Source organism: Oreochromis aureus, linkage group 18 (genome assembly GCF_013358895.1).
Source record: "Oreochromis aureus strain Israel breed Guangdong linkage group 18, ZZ_aureus, whole genome shotgun sequence".
NCBI lineage: Eukaryota > Metazoa > Chordata > Actinopteri > Cichliformes > Cichlidae > Oreochromis > Oreochromis aureus.
In genome coordinates this window covers 1,382,504-1,397,198 of record NC_052959.1, presented here as the reverse complement: position 1 = coordinate 1,397,198, position 14,695 = coordinate 1,382,504, and positions in this window count along the sequence as shown.

The following is a 14,695-nucleotide window of genomic DNA, read 5'->3' as shown; positions in this document are numbered from 1 at the left end:
AAACAAATCACAAAACGCACAACAAATTGAAAAGCGCAAAAACAAATTGAAAAGCGCAAAAACAAATTCACTTAACGCAAAAACAAATTGAAAAGCGCAACAACAAACCACTTAACGCAAAAACAAATTGAAAAGCGCAAAAACAAATTCACTTAACGCAAAAACAAATTGAAAAGCGCAACAACAAATCACTTAACGCAAAAACAAATTGAAAAGCGCAAAAACAAATTCACTTAACGCAAAAACAAATTGAAAAGCGCAAAAACAAATCACAAAACGCAAAAACAAAAACCAAACCGGAAGAGGTAGGTACCAATGCTGCAACAACAGGCATCACTGATTGGATGATGGATCCGGTAGCCTTTTGAACCGGAAGTTGTTCTGCCGAACGTGGTTATGAGAAAGAGCAGTCAACGCCTGTATCCCAATTCAGGGTCTGCAGCCTTAAAGTACGCAGCCTCAACGATCCTCAAGGGCCGCGTACTTAAAAACGCTAAGGCCGGAAGTGCGAGGCTTGTGAAATGGGACGGTCTAGCCTCCGTCGCGCTGCCCAGGTTGCCTAGCAACCATAACACCAACCGCTGGAAATGTTTCATACAGCTTTGACGGAAATGAAGGAGAACATATTTTGTTCGTGTGTTTGTTTCTACACGAGCTTTGTGTGATTTAATAAGTATCTGAGGCTGAGACCACAGGACTGTAAAATATGATTGCTGGCCTTCATATCTGTACTGAACAGTCATTTAAGATTAGCTAGTAAATAACAATTAGCTAATGTTGTTCATGAGACTAAAGTCAGTGTAAATATGATATGGCCAATATCATAGTTATTATATTAATCATAAGTTATTACAGCAGTGAGTTTGAACTCTCAAATCAAATCACTTCTATTGTCACATCACATGTGCAGGTACACTGGTACAGCACATGTGAGTGAAATTCATGTGAGTGAACTCTGTGTCTAATACTGAGCTTCAGTAAAGATTCAAGTTGCAGTTATTTATATGTCCCATCACCTTAAATCTTCACTCAAAGACAAGTATCTTTGACAGTGTATATGTAGATGTATTATATATAAGAGACAAATATTGTCCGTGTAATATGTTGGCATTACTAAATTTGGCTCAATGCTTACATATATGTGTAAAAAGAAAATGTACGAGCTGTGATAACTGTTTCTGATAGAATGAAGAGTAGACTGATATATTAAATATCCCTTTATTGGGTGAGAAAATCAGACCATGTCATAACTGCTTTAAGTCATACAGAATAGATATCAGAGCCTTAAACAGGCTGACTTCTGCTAAATGGGTCAAACTGGGCAGAAAGTATACAAACACATAACATCCTTATAGAATATGATGTAACACTATAGCTCAACTTACCTCAGAATATATAAAGCATATAAACAATTACAGCAATATGATGCAACAAACACAGCAGTACTACTAATCCAAAATACTCAAAGCTTCATAGAACTGAAACAAACATTTATTTTTAGCTCCATTCTGCTGCTGATACATACTTTAGGTTTCTGAATATTAAACTTGTTGCTGCCTTTCATAGTGTGTAACTTGAAGGCCCTGAGTACTTTCTCCCACACTGAAAACACTGGGATGATCAAATTATTTGAACATTACCTAATAAGACTGATTCAGGACAGACAATTAGTTATTTTAAATGTTTCTAGCAGTCCTTCACAAACAGGGAACAGTCTGTCTATTCTCTCCATCTGTCAGCTGCTGCTGGCTCTTCCTCCTCCTCTTCCTCACACACTGCTGAGTTTGTCCTGGTGGATCATCAGGGGTGCAAAGCCTCACAGATGATGTGCAGCAGTGGGTCCCTCAGTCTGTCCTCACTCTGGACACTTGCAGTTGTCACACATGGAAATCAAATGTGTGATAAGCTGCAGGATTCAAACACAAGTGTAACTTATAAATACATGTTCATACTTTTATTCCACAATCAGAGAGAAAGAAACAGAGAGAGAGTGCAGGACAGACAGACAGGTGACAGTCTCAGGTGTACACACTGCTACAAAACAGCACAAGAGAAGGAGGATTTAGTGTTTGTGTTATTACGAAAAGTGCTAAACAAGAAGAGTTCCAGATGGTCCAGTGGACACATGTGTGACTCCTGTGATTAAAGCATCTTTCTTTCAGCTTAACGAGTGAACCGTCAGCTCGTTCAAACACACGTTAAAGTCCGTTTGGCTCGACACCACCGAACAGAGGCAGCAATATAACATAGCTAACATTAACAGTGCAGTGAATCCTGCTTGTGCCGTCATATTCAGGACTGCAAACCGAGCAGCATCACTGACTTTCAGCTTGTTGTGTTTGTGGATATATGACTGACTTTAATTATCCATAAAATCATCACATTCTCTGTAAGATTAAGGTCAACTATTGTATTATTATATTTTAAATGCTTTAAAACAAAGTAAACGCTGAAAGTACAAACATCGCTAATGTCACATAACTTTGCCGACATGTGGCCAACAGTAGTGTTTTAATGTTCCTCATTATTAAACATTTGCACATAAAAAAGTGACATCATATTCAGTACTTACGTTTAACAGTTTACTCTTCGGCCGCTACGCTTCTGCCGTCTGCGGCAAAATTATCCACAGTGACTGCCGCGCTATAAATTGTGGGATATGTTGGGCCACGAAGTCTACACCGCCACAGCCTTAAAATTCATGGAAATGAAGGCCGAATTTGAAGGCCGAATTTGAGGGCCGCATTTCGAGCAGCCTTTGAATTGGGACAGCCTTCGGCGCGCCGCTGTGACGTAATCGGCCTTAAAATGCAGCCTTTAAGGCTGCAGACCCTGAATTGGGATACAGCCAACATGTTTTGTCCAAGTTGTGGAAAAAAAGTTGGTAGAGCAGTCACCAAACTTCCGAACAGAACAACTTCCGGTTCAAAAGGCTACCGGATCCATCATCCAATCAGTGATGCCTGTTGTTGCAGCATTGGTACCTACCTCTTCCGGTTTGGTTTTTGTTTTTGCGTTTTGTGATTTGTTTTTGCGCTTTTCAATTTGTTTTTGCGTTAAGTGAATTTGTTTTTGCGCTTTTCAGTTTGTTTTTGCGTTAAGTGATTTGTTGTTGCGCTTTTCAATTTGTTTTTGCGTTAAGTGATTTGTTGTTGCGCTTTTCAATTTGTTTTTGCGTTAAGAGATTTGTTTTTGCGCTTCTCAATTTGTTTTTGCGTTAAGTGATTTGTTGTTGCGCTTTTCAATTTGTTTTTGCGTTAAGAGATTTGTTTTTGCGCTTTTCAATTTGTTTTTGCGTTAAGTGATTTGTTGTTGCGCTTTTCAATTTGTTTTTGCGTTAAGTGAATTTGTTTTTGCGCTTTTCAATTTGTTTTTGCGCTTTTCAATTTGTTTTTGCACTTTTCAATTTGTTTTTGCGTTAAGTGAATTTGTTTTTGCGCTTTTCAATTTGTTGTGCGTTTTGTGATTTGTTTTTGCGCTTTTCAATTTGTTTTTGCGCTTTTCAATTTGTTGTGCTTTTTGTGATTTGTTTTTGTGGTTTGCACTTCAGGGCCACCGTAGAAAACAGTGGGTACAAAAATACATCGCAGAGCAAAGCCAGAAAGAAGAGTGCTTTGGTGAAAACAGAAACACCCAACTGAAAACTGTATATTCAACAATAAAGGTGAAAATTACAGCAAAAAGTAGTTGAGACCAAATGTCTCTTAAGGAAGTCTCTTAAGACTTCCTTTTCCAGAGCCTGAAACACAGCGGGTGCGTTTGTTAATCCAAATGACAAAGTGTCTAAAAGCTGTATTAAAGGCTGTCTTAGACTCATCCCCCTCCTGGATGCAGAGATAAGACCTTTATTTTTCTTTTCTATGCTAGAAAGTTCCAATACTTATGAACATTCAGTCACATATGAATTCAGTTCTCTTCATGTTTAATTCAGTTTATGCAATTTTACTTCAGTTACATCTATCATTCTCACATGAACACTGGGTCCTCTACCAGAGGCCTGGGGTCTTGGGGGTCCTTCAAGGTATCTTTGGTTTTCCAAGGACTACGCTTGTTCTGCCTTTGTACCTTACACTGGCTTATACAGTTTTATAAACTGCCCTAGAGCTCCCTCTGGTGGCTGCTTTGTAATATTGTTTTGATTACTTGGGAAAAAGAAAAATAGCGAAAGCGAAAAATCCAAGATGGCTAAACGTAATGCCAAAGTATTACTGTTTTAAGCTGATATGGACATTAAAATGTTGTTGCTTTGGACGAGATTTGTCCATAAGTATGAGTGATGATAAAATAATAATTGTTTTTTTGTTTTGTTTAAAAATTGTATAATAATTTGTATGTCTGAGTTATGAAAGTATTTTCTTGTCAGCTTGCAGTAAGCGTGTAACAAGCTAGTTTGCGACGGTAGTTAGCTAATACAATATTTTGTATGTTTTCAGATTTACAATGGTCAAAGAGAAGGCAAGGATCAGAGGCCATTCTTCAGTAAATCAGCACAAAAAAGGAAAATAAGTCTGGTTATTGGAGCATTATCTTACTGCCTAGCTGGTGAAAACTAGAAAACAAAGGGCGAGGATAGGAATAAAAATAATAATAATTCAAAATCACTTTTATTGTCACATCACATGTGCTGTACACTGTTACAGCACATGTGAGTGAAAATTCTTGTGTGCAGGCTTCACAAGCAACAGAGGTGTGCAAAATACAGGTAACATTAGAACAAGGCAAAATATAAGAATAGGAATGTGAGAATTATAAGAATAAATATATGTACAGATATGAGAATGTATGCCCATTAGTGAATATGTATACCAAATTTATATATATACATATGTGTGTGTGTGTGTGTATATATCTATATAAAAAAAAAAAAAAAACACCCATCTCGCCCCTACAGGCGGTTTATCCTTCAAGCTCGGGTCCTCTACCAGAGGCCTGGGAGCTTGAGGGTCCTGCGCAGTATCTTAGCTGTTCCCAGGACTGCGCTCTTCTGGACAGAGATCTCCGATGTTGTTCCCGGGATCTGCTGGAGCCACTCGCCTAGCTTGGGAGTCACCGCACCTAGTGCTCCGATTACCACGTGGACCACCGTTACCTTCACCCTCCACATCCTCTCGAGCTCTTCTGTGAGCCCTTGGTATTTCTCCAGCTTCTCGTGTTCCTTCTTCCTGATATTGCTGTCATTCGGAACCGCTACATCGATCACTACGGCCGTCTTCTTCTGTTTGTCTATCACCACTATGTCCGGTTGGTTAGCCACCATCATTTTGTCCGTCTGCATCTGGAAGTCCCACAGGATCTTAGCTCGGTCATTCTCCATCACCCTTGGGGGCATCTCCCATTTTGACCTCAGGACTTCCAGGTTATACTCGGCACAGATGTTCCTGTACACTATGCCGGCCACTTGGTTATGGCGTTCCATGTATGCCTTGCCTGCTAGCATCTTACACCCTGCTGTTATGTGCTGGATTGTCTCTGGGGCATCTTTACACAGCCTGCACCTGGGGTCCTGCCTGGTGTGATAGACCCCAGCCTCTATGGATCTTGTACTCAGAGCTTGTTCCTGTGCTGCCATGATTAGTGCCTCTGTGCTGTCTTTCAGTCCAGCTTTGTCCAGCCACTGGTAGGATTTCTGGATATCAGCCACCTCCTCTATCTGCCGGTGGTACATACCGTGCAGGGGCCTGTCCTTCCATGATGGTTCCTCTATATATCTATCTATCTATCTATCTATCTATCTATCTATCTATCTATCTATCTATCTATCTATCTATCTATCTATCTATATATATATATATATCTATATCTATATCTATATCTATATCTATATATATAAAGTTAAATAAAATAAAATATGTGCAAAACAAGTGGCATATATGTACAGTATGGAGTACATAATGTTGACGTTCCGGTAAGTGATGGTGAGGTGTCTATGAAGTGTTCAGCACTCTGATGGCCCGATGGAAAAAGCTGTCTCTCAGTCTGATGGTTCGGGACCGGATACTGCAGTACCTTCTGACCTTGTAGTACCATATCACCCTATTAGAGCACTTTGCTCTCACACTGCAGGCCTACTTGTTGTTCCTAGAGTATTTAAAAGTAGAATGGGAGGCAGAGCCTTCAGTTTTCAGGCCCCTCTTCTGTGGAACCAGCTTCCAGTTTGGATTCAGGAGACAGACACTATCTCTACTTTCAAGATTAGGCTTCAAACTTTCCTTTTTGCTAAAGCATATAGTTAGGGCTGGACCAGGTGACCCTGAATCCTCCCTTAGTTATGCTGCAATAGACGAGGCTGCCGGGATTCCCATGATGCATTGAGTTTTTCCTTTCCAGTCACCTTTCTCACTCACTATGTGTTAACAGACCTCTCTGCATCGAATCATATCTGTTATTAATCTCTGTCTCTCTTCCACAGCATGTCTTTATCCTGTTTTCCTTCTTTCACCCCAACCGGTCGCAGCAGATGGCCCCGCCCCTCCCTGAGCCTGGTTCTGCCGGAGGTTTCTTCCTGTTAAAAGGGAGTTTTTCCTTCCCACTGTCGCCAAAGTGCTTGCTCATAGGGGGTCATATGATTGTTGGGTTTTTCTCTGTATGTATTATTGTGCTATCTACTGTACAATATAAAGCGCCTTGAGGCGACTTTTGTTGTGATTTGGCGCTATATAAATAAAATTGAATTGAATTGAATTCTAATAAACAGAAACAAACCTTTATCTACTGAGGCAGCACAGATGGCTAAAGATAGTGATGGGCCGTTTGAAGCTGAAGATCTGACATGTGTCAAAACCCCCCCAAAACAGTGCTTCAGAGGCACTGTGTCGAGGTTTGGTCGTCTGGCCAGGGTCACGTGATCAGTGACCTCCAAAGCTTTATTCGGTGTATCACAGCTTCAGTACCTGATTCAATTATTTATAAGGAAGTGAATAATTAGCAAAATGTTTTGATGATAATTTTGTGCAAAAAACTCCACAAACCAACATGAGATGCAAGAGAGGACGCTCTGTCATTCCTAAATAAAAACCAAAATGAATAACCATAATAACAATAAATGTGCTATGTTTCTATTTTAGTAGTTCACAAACAACTCTACCCGAAAAACATAAACAAAAAATACACTATATGTATAAGTTATAATATATTATATATAAATGTACCAGTCCAACCTCACAGCACACCTCACAGTATTATACCATTGTGTTGTATATTATTATTTATATTGTAATTTTTATCGAATATGTTTACAAACATTAAGAAGTCCCAGGCAAAGGGAAACCACACCATGGCACATGCTTAAACAAACAAACAAACAAGCAAACAAAACAAAAACAAAAAACAAAGCGTCACAACAGGGTAGCCCAATCACACAGAACTGTCACTTCATACTAAACAACTGAGCTCGGTATCAAAGCAGTGACGTACTGAGTGAAGTACGTCACTGCTTCAGGAACTGATTCTGTGGTTTATAAGAAAGTGAATCACTGGCAGGATTTGTGTTGTGTTTTGTTGTGATAAATAGTGGACCGGTGTGCGACACAACGACAGACTTGGAACCAGTGAGGGAGAGAGGAAGTTCAAACAGAATAACATAATGTCTTATGTTTTTATTTTACCAGTTCATAAGCAATTTTGCCCAAAGGTCAAAAACATAAATAAGAAATAGACTATACATATCATCTGTAACATATTGTATATAAATATCACTCTTGATTGTTTATTAATCAAGAGGACATAACATAATTTTTTCACCCCCCAAAATGCAAGTTCAAAGCACCAAAATGGGAGGTCAGTATCACACAGAACCGTCACATGATATTAAACAGAAGCTGTCAGCTGAGCTCTGCAGACTGGGCACTGATAATGATTCAAGCTGCTCTTCATATTTTTGGCCACCAGATGTCACTAAACACATGAGAAAACATAAAGAAACCAAACCGGAAATGTGTCACAACTCAAGACTGCAAAAACGACAAAAAGAACTAATTCTTAGTTCTTTTTAGAACCATGACACAAAAACATTAAATAAGAGAAACAGAGAGTCCAAAACACCGGGTCACAGACCAAGAATCACGAAAAAGCTACGTAGTGCACAAGTTATATAAACTGCCTAAAGTAAATGTACTCATTATGTAGAATGGCATTTTTCCGAATCTACATTATATTATTGAATCATTTCAGATCATTATGTCTATGGTGCTGGATAGCTTTATGTATAATAATGTTTACATAGAAGAATCAGAAGTTTTTAACATAAATAGCATGAAGTACAATATTTTCACCCAAAATATGCCAGAATAGAAGCAACATAACACGTAACATAGAAATACTTAAAGTAGATTAAGCTTGTACTTTAGTAAATGGTAAATGGCTTGTATTTGTATAGCGCTTTACTTAGTCCCTAAGGACCCCAAAGCGCTTTACACTACATTCAGTCATCTTGATGCATTCTCAATCATCCAGGAAAGTAAATCTCCAAAAGTTGAATCTGTTCATCTGGACGTAGCGTTACGTCCAGATGAACAGATTCAACTTTTGGAGAACTACATTCAGTCATTCACCCATTCACACACGGGTGATGGCAAGCTACATTGTAGCCACAGCCGCCCTGGGGCGCACTGACAGAGGCGAGGCTGCCGGACACTGGCGCCACCTGGCCCTCTGACCACCACCAGTAGGCAACGGGTGAAGTGTCTTGCCCAAGGACACAACGACCGAGACTGTCGGAGCCGGGGCTCGAACCGGCAACCTTTCAATTACAAGACGAACTGCCAACTCTTGAGCCACAATCGCAAAAAGTAATGTGTTCCAATCCATTTGTGCTGGATACTGCACTACTCCACCAGGAGATCCAATCATATGGTTCCTCTGCATTATAAAGAAACAGGTGAGAAAGAAAAGACAGAACATAACACTAAAATGGAACAATAAGATTTCTGCAAATAAGAGAGTAATCCTACAAAACACTGTTAGTTTATAAGAGGTGTGGGCCAATAGACCATTTTGGGAGTGATGTCATAATTAGGCCATCGGAGCTGCATGCACATTCTGGAAGCATAAAAACAATCAGAACAAGAGTGAGCAAACTGGTGACATCGCTGGAATAAGTAAGAATAGTCTTTGGTGCTGTATTATTAAAAACCCTCATCAGAGAAGAGATGAAGACAAACACAAGGACTTCTGGCTGCAAGCTGTATGTAAAAATTCAGAATTAGAGTGCCCTTCAAATTAGCCACTACTTGAATCCATCCTCGTATCCAATTCAGGGTCACGAGGGGCTGGAGCCTATCCCAGCTGTGTTAGGGCGGGAGACAGGGCACATCCTTCACAGGTCACCAATTCAATTCAATTCAATTCAATTCAATTCAATTCAATTTTATTTATATAGCGCCAAATCACAACAAAAGTCGCCTCAAGGCGCTTTATATTGTACAGTAGATCGCACAATAATACATACAGAGAAAACCCAACAATCATATGACCCCTATGAGCAAGCACTTTGGCGACAGTGGGAAGGAAAAACTCCCTTTTAACAGGAAGAAACCTCCGGCAGAACCAGGCTCAGGGAGGGGCGGGGCCATCTGCTGCGACCGGTTGGGGTGAGAGAAGGAAGACAGGATAAAGACATGCTGTGGAAGTTAGACAGAGGTTAATAACAGATATGATTCGATGCAGAGAGGTCTATTAACACATAGTGAGTGAGAAAGGTGACTGGAAAGGAAAAACTCAATGCATCATGGGAATCCCGGCAGCCTCACGCTCTATTGCAGCATAACTAAGGGAGGATTCAGGGTCACCTGGTCCAGCCCTAACTATATGCTTTAGCTAAAAGGAAAGTTTGAAGCCTAATCTTGAAAGTAGAGATAGTGTCTGTCTCCGAATCCAAACTGGAAGCTGGTTCCACAGAAGAGGGGCCTGAAAACTGAAGGCTCTGCCTCCCATTCTACTTTTAAATACTCTAGGAACAACAAGTAGGCCTGCAGTGTGAGAGCGAAGTGCTCTAATAGGGTGATATGGTACTACAAGGTCATTAAGATAAGATGGGGCCTGATTATTTAAGACCTTGTATGTGAGGAGCAGGATTTTGAATTCAATTCTGGATTTAACAGGAAGCCAATGAAGGAAGCCAAAACAGGAGAAATCTGCTCTCTCTTTCTAGTCCCTGCCAGGACTCTTGCTGCAGCATTTTGGATCAGCTGAAGGCTTTTCAGGAGTTTTTAGGACATCCTGATAATAATGAATTACAGTAGTCCAGCCTGGAAGTAATAAATGCATGAACTAGTTTTTCAGCGTCACTCTGAGACAGGATATTTCTAATTTTAGAGATGTTGCACAAATGGAAGAAAGCAGTCTTACATATTTGTTTAATATGTGCGTTGAAGGACATGTCCTGGTCAAAAATGACTCAAGGTTCCTCACAGTGTTACTGGAGGCCAAGGTAATGCCATCCAGAGTAAGAATCTGCTTAGATACCATATTTCTAAGATTTTCAGGGCCGAGTACAATAACCTCAGTTTGATCTGAATTAAGAAGCAGAAAGTTAGCGGCCATCCAGGTCTTTATGTCTTTAAGACATTCCTGCAGTTTAACTAATTGGTGTGTGTTATCTGGCTTCATGGACAGATAGAGCTGGGTGTCATCTGCATAGCAGTGAAAATGTATGCTATGTCTTCTAATGATGCTGCCTAAGGGAAGCATGTATAATGTAAACAGAATTGGTCCTAGCACCGAACCCTGTGGAACACCATAATTGACCTCAGTGTGTGAAGAGGACTCTCCATTTACATGAACAAACTGGAGTCTATTAGATAGATATGATACAAACCACTGCAGTGCAGTACCTGTAATACCTACAGCATGTTCTAATCGCTCTAATAGGATATTATGGTCAACAGTATCGAACGCAGCACTGAGGTCTAGCAGGACAAGCACAGAGATGAGTCCACTGTCAGAGGCCATAAGAAGATCATTTGTAACCTTCACTAAAGCTGTTTCTGTGCTGTGATGAGCTCTGAAACCTGACTGAAACTCTTCAAATAAGCCATTCCTCTGCAGATGATCTGTTAGCTGTTTGACAACTACTCTTTCAAGGATGTTTGATATGAAAGGAAGGTTGGAGATTGGCCTATAATTAGCTAAGACAGCTGGGTCTAGAGATGCTTTTTAAGTAAAGGTTTAACTACAGCCAGCTTGAAGGCCCGTGGTACATAGCCGATTATTAGAGATAGGTTGATCATATTTAAGATTGAAGAATTAATTAATGGCAGGACTTCTTTGAGCAGTTTTGTAGGAATGGGGTCTAAAAGACACGTTGATGGTTTGGAGGAATTAATTATTGAAGTTAACTCAGAAAGATCAATTGGAGAAAAAGAGTCTAACTTAACATCAATGGTACTAAAAGTAACTGTAGATAATATTACATCTGTGGGATGATTATTGGTAATTTTTTCTCTAATGATAAAAATTTTATTTGTGAAGAAGTTCATGAAGTCATTACTAGTTAACGTTAAAGGGATTGTTGGCTCAGTAGAGCTCTGACTGTTTGTCAGCCTGGCTACAGTGCTGAAGAGAAACCTGGGGTTGTTCTTATTTTCTTCAATCAGTGACGAATAGTAAGATGATCTGGCTTTGCGGAGGGCTAACATAGAGACAGACATTCACACCTATGGGAAATTTAAAATCACCATCTAACCTAACCCCACTAACTGCATGTCTTTGGACTGTGGGAGGAATGTCCTCATATCTGGATATCAGGCGCTTGTAGAGCAAAATCAAGTAAAAAGATAATTCTGCGTTTTTACATTCATCAGGTCCCAATCAGCCCAAATAGCAAAGAGAAATTAAAAATGCATGCCATGAAAGAATTCGGGTCTTAGGAGGTGAAAAATTGCACATGTAGGCATAGATGGATATATCAGAGGTATTTTACCTGTTGCACTTACAGTTGGTATTGTACAGCGATCAGCAGTGTTCAGTGACCACTTGGAGTTTATTGTGGGTGTCAAGTCACCTGATGGCCTGTGGAAAGAAGCTATATTTTAGTATTTATCCTACTTTTTATGCTCCTGTGGCTTCTTTCAGAAGGAAGCAAGCTAAAGAGGTGATGGCGAGGATGACAGTGGTCTCTGATTGGCCTCTTCACTCTGGAGAGGTATCGGGACCTGACAGTGTCAGTGACAGGGTTTTTTCTGTGGTCCTTACTATTGATTTTGATTCAATTCAATACAATTTAATTCTAATCTAATCTATTTATAGAGTGGCTCAATGCGCTGCAGTGTTTGCTGTAGAGGAGCTGGCATTCACAGAGACTGAGGATATCAGTCCCTGAGCGGTGGGATGTCAACAACAGCCTCTCCCTCCAGTTTGTTCCTCCGGGAGCAAACATTTTGTTTATAAGAATATCAGAAATCACCTTATTGAAAGCAGAGCTATAGTCTCTGAAGAGCCGTATGGAGGGCAATGGAAACGACAACAGACCTGCTTGCTCTGTATGGAAACTGATGGTTGATTGCTCCTAAAGTCAGGAGTAAGGTAGATTTTGATGTGTTGTGATCAAACCTGTCGAAGCATTTTGCAGTCACTGGTGACAGTGCAATGGGCCTGCAGTCGCTCAGAGTGCTGATGAGTAAGATTCTTTGGATGGGGATTACAGCAGCTGGGTGGGACTGTGGTGTGTGTCAGGAAGAGGTTTTTCGTGAATCTGATGAGAGCTGGTCGGCAGGGCTTTGAGTACTTTTTCAGGTACTCAGCAGCATTTTGTGTACATGGAACACAAAAACCACTCCGTCTTATTCTTACAAAAAGATATTTGTCTCCTTGTCTTTATCCCATTTATTCATCAACACTGCCAAACAGTGAGCTGGAGCTTTCTATTAGAGCGGACTAAAAGCACCACTTAGACTCTACAACTACACAAATTAAAAATGATCTTACACAAATGTAAATCCTAAAATAAATGGGACTGTCTACATGTGGAATGATGAATGGAATCAAATTAATGACATACCTAAGAACACATCTCTGTAATGTCTATCGCTCAACTTTGTGCAGCACTTAAAATAAAATAAAAACAGAACAAGAACCTAAAGATTAGTTTATAAGGTTATTTTTAGCAGTGACAATGAAACTATTTTTTTTCACAGTTACAATAAAAATAATCTTTGATGTTGTGTTGCACTTTCCAGCAGCCATGACCATTTTGGTAATAGAACAGCCACGCCCACTTAGAGGTGGAGCATTTCTAATAGAACAGTGGAGAAGGAGAGTACAGTGTTATGCTCCCCGCCATTCCCTAATTGTAGTGAATATGACTGTTGAATGCCACAGCATCAAAGTTTAGTATGCATGTGATCTAATTATCTATATTCCATTTTAGTGATTACAGTAACAATAATTCCCTTTGCACAGACTGGAAAACAAAGACACAGGACCAGATTACACAAACACATCATGTAACATGAAATCCAGTTTTATATCATCTCCTTAGAAACAACTGAGGAAGAAAAAACAACAAAAAATAAACATTTATTGCAAAATAACACATGACAATATGGCAAACGTATCACTGGTAACAGTCAAGATAATAATTACGTATAGAAGTCAAGCCAAGTATTAAAATCACAGCCATGAACAATTTTTAACACATAGTTGTCACTACAGTGGACAGCTATTCAAAGGCTGCTGTCTTGTATTTGTGTCAGTGTTGATGGGATACTTGCACATAAACCAGACTGATGTGTTGCTCCATACCTGCCACCCACTGGTTAGTCAATGGACATGTAAAAAACTCTTTGAAAAGTACACGTTTCACAAAATGAAGTTCAAAAATCTTTTTTTTCATGTCTAAAGATGAATAAAAATACTTAAGAAAAAATCCTGATTGAAGTCATAATTCATGCAGGAATAAAGACTCTTAAATTAAGGCTCTTAAAATGCCTTAAAAACACACACAGCATAGAGTCAAGTACAAACCCTAGAAAAGAGCAGACTGTCATGTTGGTGTACAATCAATACTAAAATAGACTTTTCACAGGAGAGATATTGATGCTTAATCCAATCACATACTTTTATTTGTCACAAAGTTTGCCCTCAGCAGGTACAAGGCAGGCTGAAATCTAGCTCAGACAAAATATCATTTACACATTACAGACATTTATTTTCCATAAAGAAACTCTCCCAGTCTGTCGTCACAAACAGCATATTATCAAACTGTCAGGTTGTCTCCACCTCTTTGCTCTTTGCTACTCATACAACTTCTTTCTATATCAACAGTTTTGCTTGGATTTTAAAAAAGAAAAGAAAAAATCAGACCTGAGTAAAATATTATGTTTCATAACCCACTGCCTGCCATAAACCTCACCATGGAAAGACACAGACTTTATTCCTAATAAGCAAGTGTTCAGGCTTAAAATAGCACAGCACTAAAAAAGCAGGAGGGCCTGTTATGTGTGGGCCTGTTGCTATATTGAGAAAATGACATACTATACATTAATCAGCCTGTCAGATGCTCTAACACTGCACGGTACTCCTGAGACGGGATCTGACATCTAAGAAAGTTAACGGGATCATTTTATAGTCTGTAGCGAGAAGCATGAAGGAAATAGTAGAACAGACGGTTTTATCAGGTTAAGTTTTGAAACAGAGTCTGATCGTCTACAACATGATTTCCAAAAAGGTAAAGATGTGGAGGGATTCAGCACTCTGTAAA